We start from the raw sequence: 14,170 nt of genomic DNA, 5'->3' as shown, positions 1-14,170 counted from the left end.
TTGTTACACTTGGATGGGAGACCGCCAGGGAGTACCAGGTGCTGTAATCAGCCGAGTTACAAGACTAAAATGGGGTCAGATTTAACTGTGAGAGATGACTAGTGGTTAAAAGAAAGAGACATAAAAGAAGATTGGTTCAAATAGATTTCAGGTGCTGTAAGCTTTTGCCTTTTCTTCACTATTTATATAATATGCTGGTTTTTAGAAAGACGTGTTTTACCGCTCTATTTATTACAATCATTTAAATGTATTATAGAGTTTTAAGTGTTTTACATGTTTTTTAGGCCATTTTATTACTCTTAACATTTTAAGTGTATGTGTCTTTCATAAATGGATGGTTGGCCTGTCATGTGACTAGACACATGACAGGAAGCAGGAAGTAGAACTGCATAAGAGAGCAGCATTACAAACAACGGACAGTCACCAAACTGTTGGATTGAGGAGTTGCTAATCTTAGAGCTCACCTTTCCATTCACCACCTGCAAACTTTGGATTAAACTTTCTGTTGATTGTACATGCACTGGTGGACACTCACGTTGGACTTATCAACACACTGGGATTCTTGGACTGTTTTAGGGTATGGACAAATGAACTGTATTCTTTTAACAGAGTTTACCTAGTTTTATCGTGTTGTTTTAAAGTCTTTTATGTGAACCTTGTAAATACACCAAATCTATTTGAACCAATCTTCTTTTGTCTCATTCTTTTAACCACTAGTCATCTCTCACAGTTAAATCTGACCCCATTTTAGTCTTGTAACTCGGCTGATAAGGCCGATTGTTACACTTGGATGGGAGTACCAGGGAGTACCAGGTGCTGTAATCAGCCGAGTTACAAGACTAAAATGGGGTCAGATTTAACTGTGAGAGATGACTAGTGGTTAAAAGAAAGAGACATAAAAGAAGATTGGTTCAAATAGATTTCAGGTGCTGTAAGCTTTTGCCTTTTCTTCACTATTTATATAATATGCTGGTTTTTAGAAAGACGTGTTTTACCGCTCTATTTATTACAATCATTTAAATGTATTATAGAGTTTTAAGTGTTTTACATGTTTTTTAGGCCATTTTATTACTCTTAACATTTTAAGTGTATGTGTCTTTCATAAATGGATGGTTGGCCTGTCATTTATCGTGTTTCACCTAGTTTTATCGTGTTGTTTTAAAGTCTTTTATGTGAACCTTGTAAATACACCAAATCTATTTGAACCAATCTTCTTTTGTCTCATTCTTTTAACCACTAGTCATCTCTCACAGTTAAATCTGACCCCATTTTAGTCTTGTAACTCGGCTGATAAGGCCGATTGTTACACTTGGATGGGAGACCGCCAGGGAGTACCAGGTGCTGTAATCAGCCGAGTTACAAGACTAAAATGGGGTCAGATTTAACTGTGAGAGATGACTAGTGGTTAAAAGAAAGAGACATAAAAGAAGATTGGTTCAAATAGATTTCAGGTGCTGTAAGCTTTTGCCTTTTCTTCACTATTTATATAATATGCTGGTTTTTAGAAAGACGTGTTTTACCGCTCTATTTATTACAATCATTTAAATGTATTATAGAGTTTTAAGTGTTTTACATGTTTTTTAGGCCATTTTATTACTCTTAACATTTTAAGTGTATGTGTCTTTCATAAATGGATGGTTGGCCTGTCATGTGACTAGACACATGACAGGAAGCAGGAAGTAGAACTGCATAAGAGAGCAGCATTACAAACAACGGACAGTCACCAAACTGTTGGATTGAGGAGTTGCTAATCTTAGAGCTCACCTTTCCATTCACCACCTGCAAACTTTGGATTAAACTTTCTGTTGATTGTACATGCACTGGTGGACACTCACGTTGGACTTATCAACACACTGGGATTCTTGGACTGTTTTAGGGTTTGGACAAATGAACTGTATTCTTTTAACAGAGTTTACCTAGTTTTATCGTGTTGTTTTAAAGTCTTTTATGTGAACCTTGTAAATACACCAAATCTATTTGAACCAATCTTCTTTTGTCTCATTCTTTTAACCACTAGTCATCTCTCACAGTTAAATCTGACCCCATTTTAGTCTTGTAACTCGGCTGATAAGGCCGATTGTTACACTTGGATGGGAGACCGCCAGGGAGTACCAGGTGCTGTAATCAGCCGAGTTACAAGCCTAAAATGGGGTCAGATTTAACTGTGAGAGATGACTAGTGGTTAAAAGAAAGAGACATAAAAGAAGATTGGTTCAAATAGATTTCAGGTGCTGTAAGCTTTTGCCTTTTCTTCACTATTTATATAATATGCTGGTTTTTAGAAAGACGTGTTTTACCGCTCTATTTATTACAATCATTTAAATGTATTATAGAGTTTTAAGTGTTTTACATGTTTTTTAGGCCATTTTATTACTCTTAACATTTTAAGTGTATGTGTCTTTCATAAATGGATGGTTGGCCTGTCATGTGACTAGACACATGACAGGAAGCAGGAAGTAGAACTGCATAAGAGAGCAGCATTACAAACAACGGACAGTCACCAAACTGTTGGATTGAGGAGTTGCTAATCTTAGAGCTCACCTTTCCATTCACCACCTGCAAACTTTGGATTAAACTTTCTGTTGATTGTACATGCACTGGTGGACACTCACGTTGGACTTATCAACACACTGGGATTCTTGGACTGTTTTAGGGTTTGGACAAATGAACTGTATTCTTTTAACAGAGTTTACCTAGTTTTATCGTGTTGTTTTAAAGTCTTTTATGTGAACCTTGTAAATACACCAAATCTATTTGAACCAATCTTCTTTTGTCTCATTCTTTTAACCACTAGTCATCTCTCACAGTTAAATCTGACCCCATTTTAGTCTTGTAACTCGGCTGATAAGGCCGATTGTTACACTTGGATTGGAGACCGCCAGGAAATACCAGGTGCTGTAAGCTTTTGCCTTTTCTTCACTATTTATATAATATGCTGGCTTTTACGGAGGCTGATCTTTAAATAGCCCACTTTTTGGAGCAGCCATCGCTTATGGCCATACCGCGCTGAGAGCGCCCGATCTCGTCTGATCTCGGAAGCTAAGCAGCGTCGGGCCTGGTTAGTACTTGGGTGGGAGACTGCCTGGCAATACCAGGTGCTGTAAGCTTTTGCCTTTTCTTCACTATTTATATAATATGCTGGCTTTTACGGAGGCTGATCTTTAAATAGCCCACTTTTTGGAGCAACCCTCGCTTACGGCCATACCGCGCTGAGAGCGCCCGATCTCGTCTGATCTCGAAAGCTAAGCAGCGTCGGGCCTGGTTAGTACTTGGATGGGAGACCGCCTGGGAATACCAGGTGCTGTAAGCTTTTGCCTTTTCTTCACTATTTATATAATATGCTGGCTTTTATGGAGGCTGATCTTTAAATAGCCCACTTTTTGGAGCAATCCTCGCTTACGGCCATACCGCGCTGAGAGCGCCCGATCTCGTCTGATCTCGGAAGCTAAGCCGCGTGGGGCCTGGTTAGTACTTGGATGGGAGACCGCCTGGGAATACCAGGTGCTGTAAGCTTTTGCCTTTTCTTCACTATTTATATAATATGCTGGCTTTTAGAAAGACGTGTTTTAGCGCTCTATTTATTACAATCATTTAAATGTATTATAGAGTTTTAAGTGTTTTACATGTTTTTTAGGCCATTTTATTACTCTTAACATTTTAAGTGTATGTGTCTTTCATAAATGGATGGTTGGCCTGTTATGTGACTAGACACATGACAGGAAGCAGGAAGTAGAACTGCATAAGAGAGCAGCATTACAAACAACGGACAGTCACCAAACTGTTGGATTGAGGAGTTGCTAATCTTAGAGCTCACCTTTCCATTCACCACCTGCAAACTTTGGATTAAACTTTCTGTTGATTGTACATGCACTGGTGGACACTCACGTTGGACTTATCAACACACTGGGATTCTTGGACTGTTTTAGGGTATGGACAAATGAACTGTATTCTTTTAACAGAGTTTACCTAGTTTTATCGTGTTGTTTTAAAGTCTTTTATGTGAACCTTGTAAATACACCAAATCTATTTGAACCAATCTTCTTTTGTCTCATTCTTTTAACCACTAGTCATCTCTCACAGTTAAATCTGACCCCATTTTAGTCTTGTAACTCGGCTGATAAGGCCGATTGTTACACTTGGATGGGAGTACCAGGGAGTACCAGGTGCTGTAATCAGCCGAGTTACAAGACTAAAATGGGGTCAGATTTAACTGTGAGAGATGACTAGTGGTTAAAAGAAAGAGACATAAAAGAAGATTGGTTCAAATAGATTTCAGGTGCTGTAAGCTTTTGCCTTTTCTTCACTATTTATATAATATGCTGGTTTTTAGAAAGACGTGTTTTACCGCTCTATTTATTACAATCATTTAAATGTATTATAGAGTTTTAAGTGTTTTACATGTTTTTTAGGCCATTTTATTACTCTTAACATTTTAAGTGTATGTGTCTTTCATAAATGGATGGTTGGCCTGTCATTTATCGTGTTTCACCTAGTTTTATCGTGTTGTTTTAAAGTCTTTTATGTGAACCTTGTAAATACACCAAATCTATTTGAACCAATCTTCTTTTGTCTCATTCTTTTAACCACTAGTCATCTCTCACAGTTAAATCTGACCCCATTTTAGTCTTGTAACTCGGCTGATAAGGCCGATTGTTACACTTGGATGGGAGTACCAGGGAGTACCAGGTGCTGTAATCAGCCGAGTTACAAGACTAAAATGGGGTCAGATTTAACTGTGAGAGATGACTAGTGGTTAAAAGAAAGAGACATAAAAGAAGATTGGTTCAAATAGATTTCAGGTGCTGTAAGCTTTTGCCTTTTCTTCACTATTTATATAATATGCTGGCTTTTACGGAGGCTGATCTTTAAATAGCCCACTTTTTGGAGCAACCCTCGCTTACGGCCATACCGCGCTGAGAGCGCCCGATCTCGTCTGATCTCGAAAGCTAAGCAGCGTCGGGCCTGGTTAGTACTTGGATGGGAGACCGCCTGGGAATACCAGGTGCTGTAAGCTTTTGCCTTTTCTTCACTATTTATATAATATGCTGGCTTTTATGGAGGCTGATCTTTAAATAGCCCACTTTTTGGAGCAATCCTCGCTTACGGCCATACCGCGCTGAGAGCGCCCGATCTCGTCTGATCTCGGAAGCTAAGCCGCGTGGGGCCTGGTTAGTACTTGGATGGGAGACCGCCTGGGAATACCAGGTGCTGTAAGCTTTTGCCTTTTCTTCACTATTTATATAATATGCTGGCTTTTAGAAAGACGTGTTTTAGCGCTCTATTTATTACAATCATTTAAATGTATTATAGAGTTTTAAGTGTTTTACATGTTTTTTAGGCCATTTTATTACTCTTAACATTTTAAGTGTATGTGTCTTTCATAAATGGATGGTTGGCCTGTTATGTGACTAGACACATGACAGGAAGCAGGAAGTAGAACTGCATAAGAGAGCAGCATTACAAACAACGGACAGTCACCAAACTGTTGGATTGAGGAGTTGCTAATCTTAGAGCTCACCTTTCCATTCACCACCTGCAAACTTTGGATTAAACTTTCTGTTGATTGTACATGCACTGGTGGACACTCACGTTGGACTTATCAACACACTGGGATTCTTGGACTGTTTTAGGGTATGGACAAATGAACTGTATTCTTTTAACAGAGTTTACCTAGTTTTATCGTGTTGTTTTAAAGTCTTTTATGTGAACCTTGTAAATACACCAAATCTATTTGAACCAATCTTCTTTTGTCTCATTCTTTTAACCACTAGTCATCTCTCACAGTTAAATCTGACCCCATTTTAGTCTTGTAACTCGGCTGATAAGGCCGATTGTTACACTTGGATGGGAGTACCAGGGAGTACCAGGTGCTGTAATCAGCCGAGTTACAAGACTAAAATGGGGTCAGATTTAACTGTGAGAGATGACTAGTGGTTAAAAGAAAGAGACATAAAAGAAGATTGGTTCAAATAGATTTCAGGTGCTGTAAGCTTTTGCCTTTTCTTCACTATTTATATAATATGCTGGTTTTTAGAAAGACGTGTTTTACCGCTCTATTTATTACAATCATTTAAATGTATTATAGAGTTTTAAGTGTTTTACATGTTTTTTAGGCCATTTTATTACTCTTAACATTTTAAGTGTATGTGTCTTTCATAAATGGATGGTTGGCCTGTCATTTATCGTGTTTCACCTAGTTTTATCGTGTTGTTTTAAAGTCTTTTATGTGAACCTTGTAAATACACCAAATCTATTTGAACCAATCTTCTTTTGTCTCATTCTTTTAACCACTAGTCATCTCTCACAGTTAAATCTGACCCCATTTTAGTCTTGTAACTCGGCTGATAAGGCCGATTGTTACACTTGGATGGGAGTACCAGGGAGTACCAGGTGCTGTAATCAGCCGAGTTACAAGACTAAAATGGGGTCAGATTTAACTGTGAGAGATGACTAGTGGTTAAAAGAAAGAGACATAAAAGAAGATTGGTTCAAATAGATTTCAGGTGCTGTAAGCTTTTGCCTTTTCTTCACTATTTATATAATATGCTGGCTTTTACGGAGGCTGATCTTTAAATAGCCCACTTTTTGGAGCAACCCTCGCTTACGGCCATACCGCGCTGAGAGCGCCCGATCTCGTCTGATCTCGAAAGCTAAGCAGCGTCGGGCCTGGTTAGTACTTGGATGGGAGACCGCCTGGGAATACCAGGTGCTGTAAGCTTTTGCCTTTTCTTCACTATTTATATAATATGCTGGCTTTTATGGAGGCTGATCTTTAAATAGCCCACTTTTTGGAGCAATCCTCGCTTACGGCCATACCGCGCTGAGAGCGCCCGATCTCGTCTGATCTCGGAAGCTAAGCCGCGTGGGGCCTGGTTAGTACTTGGATGGGAGACCGCCTGGGAATACCAGGTGCTGTAAGCTTTTGCCTTTTCTTCACTATTTATATAATATGCTGGCTTTTAGAAAGACGTGTTTTAGCGCTCTATTTATTACAATCATTTAAATGTATTATAGAGTTTTAAGTGTTTTACATGTTTTTTAGGCCATTTTATTACTCTTAACATTTTAAGTGTATGTGTCTTTCATAAATGGATGGTTGGCCTGTTATGTGACTAGACACATGACAGGAAGCAGGAAGTAGAACTGCATAAGAGAGCAGCATTACAAACAACGGACAGTCACCAAACTGTTGGATTGAGGAGTTGCTAATCTTAGAGCTCACCTTTCCATTCACCACCTGCAAACTTTGGATTAAACTTTCTGTTGATTGTACATGCACTGGTGGACACTCACGTTGGACTTATCAACACACTGGGATTCTTGGACTGTTTTAGGGTATGGACAAATGAACTGTATTCTTTTAACAGAGTTTACCTAGTTTTATCGTGTTGTTTTAAAGTCTTTTATGTGAACCTTGTAAATACACCAAATCTATTTGAACCAATCTTCTTTTGTCTCATTCTTTTAACCACTAGTCATCTCTCACAGTTAAATCTGACCCCATTTTAGTCTTGTAACTCGGCTGATAAGGCCGATTGTTACACTTGGATGGGAGTACCAGGGAGTACCAGGTGCTGTAATCAGCCGAGTTACAAGACTAAAATGGGGTCAGATTTAACTGTGAGAGATGACTAGTGGTTAAAAGAAAGAGACATAAAAGAAGATTGGTTCAAATAGATTTCAGGTGCTGTAAGCTTTTGCCTTTTCTTCACTATTTATATAATATGCTGGTTTTTAGAAAGACGTGTTTTACCGCTCTATTTATTACAATCATTTAAATGTATTATAGAGTTTTAAGTGTTTTACATGTTTTTTAGGCCATTTTATTACTCTTAACATTTTAAGTGTATGTGTCTTTCATAAATGGATGGTTGGCCTGTCATTTATCGTGTTTCACCTAGTTTTATCGTGTTGTTTTAAAGTCTTTTATGTGAACCTTGTAAATACACCAAATCTATTTGAACCAATCTTCTTTTGTCTCATTCTTTTAACCACTAGTCATCTCTCACAGTTAAATCTGACCCCATTTTAGTCTTGTAACTCGGCTGATAAGGCCGATTGTTACACTTGGATGGGAGTACCAGGGAGTACCAGGTGCTGTAATCAGCCGAGTTACAAGACTAAAATGGGGTCAGATTTAACTGTGAGAGATGACTAGTGGTTAAAAGAAAGAGACATAAAAGAAGATTGGTTCAAATAGATTTCAGGTGCTGTAAGCTTTTGCCTTTTCTTCACTATTTATATAATATGCTGGTTTTTAGAAAGACGTGTTTTACCGCTCTATTTATTACAATCATTTAAATGTATTATAGAGTTTTAAGTGTTTTACATGTTTTTTAGGCCATTTTATTACTCTTAACATTTTAAGTGTATGTGTCTTTCATAAATGGATGGTTGGCCTGTCATGTGACTAGACACATGACAGGAAGCAGGAAGTAGAACTGCATAAGAGAGCAGCATTACAAACAACGGACAGTCACCAAACTGTTGGATTGAGGAGTTGCTAATCTTAGAGCTCACCTTTCCATTCACCACCTGCAAATTTTGGATTAAACTTTCTGTTGATTGTACATGCACTGGTGGACACTCACGTTGGACTTATCAACACACTGGGATTCTTGGACTGTTTTAGGGTTTGGACAAATGAACTGTATTCTTTTAACAGAGTTTACCTAGTTTTATCGTGTTGTTTTAAAGTCTTTTATGTGAACCTTGTAAATACACCAAATCTATTTGAACCAATCTTCTTTTGTCTCATTCTTTTAACCACTAGTCATCTCTCACAGTTAAATCTGACCCCATTTTAGTCTTGTAACTCGGCTGATAAGGCCGATTGTTACACTTGGATGGGAGACCGCCAGGGAGTACCAGGTGCTGTAATCAGCCGAGTTACAAGACTAAAATGGGGTCAGATTTAACTGTGAGAGATGACTAGTGGTTAAAAGAAAGAGACATAAAAGAAGATTGGTTCAAATAGATTTCAGGTGCTGTAAGCTTTTGCCTTTTCTTCACTATTTATATAATATGCTGGTTTTTAGAAAGACGTGTTTTACCGCTCTATTTATTACAATCATTTAAATGTATTATAGAGTTTTAAGTGTTTTACATGTTTTTTAGGCCATTTTATTACTCTTAACATTTTAAGTGTATGTGTCTTTCATAAATGGATGGTTGGCATGTCATGTGACTAGACACATGACAGGAAGCAGGAAGTAGAACTGCATAAGAGAGCAGCATTACAAACAACGGACAGTCACCAAACTGTTGGATTGAGGAGTTGCTAATCTTAGAGCTCACCTTTCCATTCACCACCTGCAAACTTTGGATTAAACTTTCTGTTGATTGTACATGCACTGGTGGACACTCACGTTGGACTTATCAACACACTGGGATTCTTGGACTGTTTTAGGGTTTGGACAAATGAACTGTATTCTTTTAACAGAGTTTACCTAGTTTTATCGTGTTGTTTTAAAGTCTTTTATGTGAACCTTGTAAATACACCAAATCTATTTGAACCAATCTTCTTTTGTCTCATTCTTTTAACCACTAGTCATCTCTCACAGTTAAATCTGACCCCATTTTAGTCTTGTAACTCGGCTGATAAGGCCGATTGTTACACTTGGATTGGAGACCGCCAGGAAATACCAGGTGCTGTAAGCTTTTGCCTTTTCTTCACTATTTATATAATATGCTGGCTTTTACGGAGGCTGATCTTTAAATAGCCCACTTTTTGGAGCAGCCATCGCTTATGGCCATACCGCGCTGAGAGCGCCCGATCTCGTCTGATCTCGGAAGCTAAGCAGCGTCGGGCCTGGTTAGTACTTGGGTGGGAGACCGCCTGGCAATACCAGGTGCTGTAAGCTTTTGCCTTTTCTTCACTATTTATATAATATGCTGGCTTTTACGGAGGCTGATCTTTAAATAGCCCACTTTTTGGAGCAACCCTCGCTTACGGCCATACCGCGCTGAGAGCGCCCGATCTCGTCTGATCTCGGAAGCTAAGCCGCGTGGGGCCTGGTTAGTACTTGGATGGGAGACCGCCTGGGAATACCAGGTGCTGTAAGCTTTTGCCTTTTCTTCACTATTTATATAATATGCTGGCTTTTAGAAAGACGTGTTTTAGCGCTCTATTTATTACAATCATTTAAATGTATTATAGAGTTTTAAGTGTTTTACATGTTTTTTAGGCCATTTTATTACTCTTAACATTTTAAGTGTATGTGTCTTTCATAAATGGATGGTTGGCCTGTTATGTGACTAGACACATGACAGGAAGCAGGAAGTAGAACTGCATAAGAGATCAGCATTACAAACAACGGACAGTCACCAAACTGTTGGATTGAGGAGTTGCTAATCTTAGAGCTCACCTTTCCATTCACCACCTGCAAACTTTGGATTAAACTTTCTGTTGATTGTACATGCACTGGTGGACACTCACGTTGGACTTATCAACACACTGGGATTCTTGGACTGTTTTAGGGTATGGACAAATGAACTGTATTCTTTTAACAGAGTTTACCTAGTTTTATCGTGTTGTTTTAAAGTCTTTTATGTGAACCTTGTAAATACACCAAATCTATTTAAACCAATCTTCTTTTATGTCTCATTCTTTTAACCACTAGTCATCTCTCACAGTTAAATCTGATCCCATTTTAGTCTTGTAACTCGGTTGATAAGGCCGATTGTTACACTTGGATGGGAGACCGCCAGGGAGTACCAGGTGCTGTAATCAGCCGAGTTACAAGCCTAAAATGGGGTCAGATTTAACTGTGAGAGATGACTAGTGGTTAAAAGAAAGAGACATAAAAGAAGATTGGTTCAAATAGATTTCAGGTGCTGTAAGCTTTTGCCTTTTCTTCACTATTTATATAATATGCTGGTTTTTAGAAAGACGTGTTTTACCGCTCTATTTATTACAATCATTTAAATGTATTATAGAGTTTTAAGTGTTTTACATGTTTTTTAGGCCATTTTATTACTCTTAACATTTTAAGTGTATGTGTCTTTCATAAATGGATGGTTGGCCTGTCATGTGACTAGACACATGACAGGAAGCAGGAAGTAGAACTGCATAAGAGAGCAGCATTACAAACAACGGACAGTCACCAAACTGTTGGATTGAGGAGTTGCTAATCTTAGAGCTCACCTTTCCATTCACCACCTGCAAACTTTGGATTAAACTTTCTGTTGATTGTACATGCACTGGTGGACACTCACGTTGGACTTATCAACACACTGGGATTCTTGGACTGTTTTAGGGTTTGGACAAATGAACTGTATTCTTTTAACAGAGTTTACCTAGTTTTATCGTGTTGTTTTAAAGTCTTTTATGTGAACCTTGTAAATACACCAAATCTATTTGAACCAATCTTCTTTTGTCTCATTCTTTTAACCACTAGTCATCTCTCACAGTTAAATCTGACCCCATTTTAGTCTTGTAACTCGGCTGATAAGGCCGATTGTTACACTTGGATTGGAGACCGCCAGGAAATACCAGGTGCTGTAAGCTTTTGCCTTTTCTTCACTATTTATATAATATGCTGGCTTTTACGGAGGCTGATCTTTAAATAGCCCACTTTTTGGAGCAGCCATCGCTTATGGCCATACCGCGCTGAGAGCGCCTGATCTCGTCTGATCTCGGAAGCTAAGCAGCGTCGGGCCTGGTTAGTACTTGAGTGGGAGACCGCCTGGGAATACCAGGTGCTGTAAGCTTTTGCCTTTTCTTCACTATTTATATAATATGCTGGCTTTTACGGAGGCTGATCTTTAAATAGCCCACTTTTTGGAGCAACCCTTGCTTACGGCCATACCGCGCTGAGAGCGCCCGATCTCGTCTGATCTCGGAAGCTAAGCAGCGTCGGGCCTGGTTAGTACTTGGATGGGAGACCGCCTGGGAATACCAGGTGCTGTAAGCTTTTGCCTTTTCTTCACTATATATATAATATGCTGGCTTTTACGGAGGCTGATCTTTAAATAGCCCACTTTTTGGAGCAACCCTCGCTTACGGCCATACCGCGCTGAGAGCGCCCGATCTCGTCTCATCTCGGAAGCTAAGCCGCGTGGGGCCTGGTTAGTACTTGGATGGGAGACCTCCTGGGAATACCAGGTGCTGTAAGCTTTTACCTTTTCTTCACTATTTATATAATATGCTGGCTTTTACGGAGGCTGATCTTTAAATAGCCCACTTTTTGGAGCAATCCTCGCTTACGGCCATACACTATTTATATAATATGCTGGCTTTTAGAAAGACGTGTTTTAGCGCTCTATTTATTACAATCATTTAAATGTATTATAGAGTTTTAAGTGTTTTACATGTTTTTTAGGCCATTTTATTACTCTTAACATTTTAAGTGTATGTGTCTTTCATAAATGGATGGTTGGCCTGTTATGTGACTAGACACATGACAGGAAGCAGGAAGTAGAACTGCATAAGAGAGCAGCATTACAAACAACGGACAGTCACCAAACTGTTGGATTGAGGAGTTGCTAATCTTAGAGCTCACCTTTCCATTCACCACCTGCAAACTTTGGATTAAACTTTCTGTTGATTGTACATGCACTGGTGGACACTCACGTTGGACTTATCAACACACTGGGATTCTTGGACTGTTTTAGGTTATGGACAAATGAACTGTATTCTTTTAACAGAGTTTACCTAGTTTTATCGTGTTGTTTTAAAGTCTTTTATGTGAACCTTGTAAATACACCAAATCTATTTGAACCAATCTTCTTTTGTCTCATTCTTTTAACCACTAGTCATCTCTCACAGTTAAATCTGACCCCATTTTAGTCTTGTAACTCGGCTGATAAGGCCGATTGTTACACTTGGATGGGAGACCGCCAGGGAGTACCAGGTGCTGTAATCAGCCGAGTTACAAGACTAAAATGGGGTCAGATTTAACTGTGAGAGATGACTAGTGGTTAAAAGAAAGAGACATAAAAGAAGATTGGTTCAAATAGATTTCAGGTGCTGTAAGCTTTTGCCTTTTCTTCACTATTTATATAATATGCTGGTTTTTAGAAAGACGTGTTTTACCGCTCTATTTATTACAATCATTTAAATGTATTATAGAGTTTTAAGTGTTTTACATGTTTTTTAGGCCATTTTATTACTCTTAACATTTTAAGTGTATGTGTCTTTCATAAATGGATGGTTGGCCTGTCATGTGACTAGACACATGACAGGAAGCAGGAAGTAGAACTGCATAAGAGAGCAGCATTACAAACAATGGACAGTCACCAAACTGTTGGATTGAGGAGTTGCTAATCTTAGAGCTCACCTTTCCATTCACCACCTGCAAACTTTGGATTAAACTTTCTGTTGATTGTACATGCACTGGTGGACACTCACGTTGGACTTATCAACACACTGGGATTCTTGGACTGTTTTAGGGTTTGGACAAATGAACTGTATTCTTTTAACAGAGTTTACCTAGTTTTATCGTGTTGTTTTAAAGTCTTTTATGTGAACCTTGTAAATACACCAAATCTATTTGAACCAATCTTCTTTTGTCTCATTCTTTTAACCACTAGTCATCTCTCACAGTTAAATCTGACCCCATTTTAGTCTTGTAACTCGGCTGATAAGGCCGATTGTTACACTTGGATGGGAGACCGCCAGGGAGTACCAGGTGCTGTAATCAGCCGAGTTACAAGACTAAAATGGGGTCAGATTTAACTGTGAGAGATGACTAGTGGTTAAAAGAAAGAGACATAAAAGAAGATTGGTTCAAATAGATTTCAGGTGCTGTAAGCTTTTGCCTTTTCTTCACTATTTATATAATATGCTGGTTTTTAGAAAGACGTGTTTTACCGCTCTATTTATTACAATCATTTAAATGTATTATAGAGTTTTAAGTGTTTTACATGTTTTTTAGGCCATTTTATTACTCTTAACATTTTAAGTGTATGTGTCTTTCATAAATGGATGGTTGGCCTGTCATGTGACTAGACACATGACAGGAAGCAGGAAGTAGAACTGCATAAGAGAGCAGCATTACAAACAACGGACAGTCACCAAACTGTTGGATTGAGGAGTTGCTAATCTTAGAGCTCACCTTTCCATTCACCACCTGCAAACTTTGGATTAAACTTTCTGTTGATTGTACATGCACTGGTGGACACTCACGTTGGACTTATCAACACACTGGGATTCTTGGACTGTTTTAAG

At 38.7% G+C, this 14,170-nt stretch overlaps 12 non-coding genes across 12 annotated transcripts; all 12 read left to right on the top strand.

Annotated features, from left to right (window-relative positions):
* Positions 1-2,988: 2,988 nt before the first annotated feature.
* Positions 2,989-3,107, top strand: LOC141307611 (5S ribosomal RNA). Its single transcript, XR_012346564.1, has one exon. It is a non-coding gene; the product is annotated as a 5S ribosomal RNA (ribosomal RNA).
* Positions 3,108-3,191: 84 nt separating this feature from the next.
* On the top strand, positions 3,192-3,310 carry LOC141305507 (5S ribosomal RNA). Its single transcript, XR_012344471.1, has one exon. It is a non-coding gene; the product is annotated as a 5S ribosomal RNA (ribosomal RNA).
* Positions 3,311-3,394: 84 nt separating this feature from the next.
* Positions 3,395-3,513, top strand: LOC141306634 (5S ribosomal RNA). The gene has a single exon (XR_012345591.1). It is a non-coding gene; the product is annotated as a 5S ribosomal RNA (ribosomal RNA).
* Positions 3,514-4,895: 1,382 nt separating this feature from the next.
* LOC141305506 (5S ribosomal RNA) lies at positions 4,896-5,014 on the top strand. The gene has a single exon (XR_012344470.1). It is a non-coding gene; the product is annotated as a 5S ribosomal RNA (ribosomal RNA).
* An 84-nt stretch (positions 5,015-5,098) lies between these two features.
* On the top strand, positions 5,099-5,217 carry LOC141306630 (5S ribosomal RNA). Its single transcript, XR_012345589.1, has one exon. It is a non-coding gene; the product is annotated as a 5S ribosomal RNA (ribosomal RNA).
* Positions 5,218-6,599: 1,382 nt separating this feature from the next.
* LOC141305505 (5S ribosomal RNA) lies at positions 6,600-6,718 on the top strand. Its single transcript, XR_012344469.1, has one exon. It is a non-coding gene; the product is annotated as a 5S ribosomal RNA (ribosomal RNA).
* An 84-nt stretch (positions 6,719-6,802) lies between these two features.
* Positions 6,803-6,921, top strand: LOC141306629 (5S ribosomal RNA). The gene has a single exon (XR_012345588.1). It is a non-coding gene; the product is annotated as a 5S ribosomal RNA (ribosomal RNA).
* A 2,823-nt stretch (positions 6,922-9,744) lies between these two features.
* Positions 9,745-9,863, top strand: LOC141307410 (5S ribosomal RNA). Its single transcript, XR_012346363.1, has one exon. It is a non-coding gene; the product is annotated as a 5S ribosomal RNA (ribosomal RNA).
* An 84-nt stretch (positions 9,864-9,947) lies between these two features.
* Positions 9,948-10,066, top strand: LOC141306628 (5S ribosomal RNA). The gene has a single exon (XR_012345587.1). It is a non-coding gene; the product is annotated as a 5S ribosomal RNA (ribosomal RNA).
* A 1,527-nt stretch (positions 10,067-11,593) lies between these two features.
* LOC141307023 (5S ribosomal RNA) lies at positions 11,594-11,712 on the top strand. Its single transcript, XR_012345978.1, has one exon. It is a non-coding gene; the product is annotated as a 5S ribosomal RNA (ribosomal RNA).
* An 84-nt stretch (positions 11,713-11,796) lies between these two features.
* On the top strand, positions 11,797-11,915 carry LOC141305876 (5S ribosomal RNA). Its single transcript, XR_012344839.1, has one exon. It is a non-coding gene; the product is annotated as a 5S ribosomal RNA (ribosomal RNA).
* Positions 11,916-11,999: 84 nt separating this feature from the next.
* On the top strand, positions 12,000-12,118 carry LOC141307648 (5S ribosomal RNA). Its single transcript, XR_012346599.1, has one exon. It is a non-coding gene; the product is annotated as a 5S ribosomal RNA (ribosomal RNA).
* Positions 12,119-14,170: the final 2,052 nt, after the last annotated feature.

The sequence above is a fragment of the Garra rufa genome, unplaced genomic scaffold (assembly GCF_049309525.1).
Source record: "Garra rufa unplaced genomic scaffold, GarRuf1.0 hap1_unplaced_002, whole genome shotgun sequence".
NCBI lineage: Eukaryota > Metazoa > Chordata > Actinopteri > Cypriniformes > Cyprinidae > Garra > Garra rufa.
Note: the sequence above shows the minus strand (reverse complement) of the source record. Positions and strands in the feature narration are given on the sequence as shown.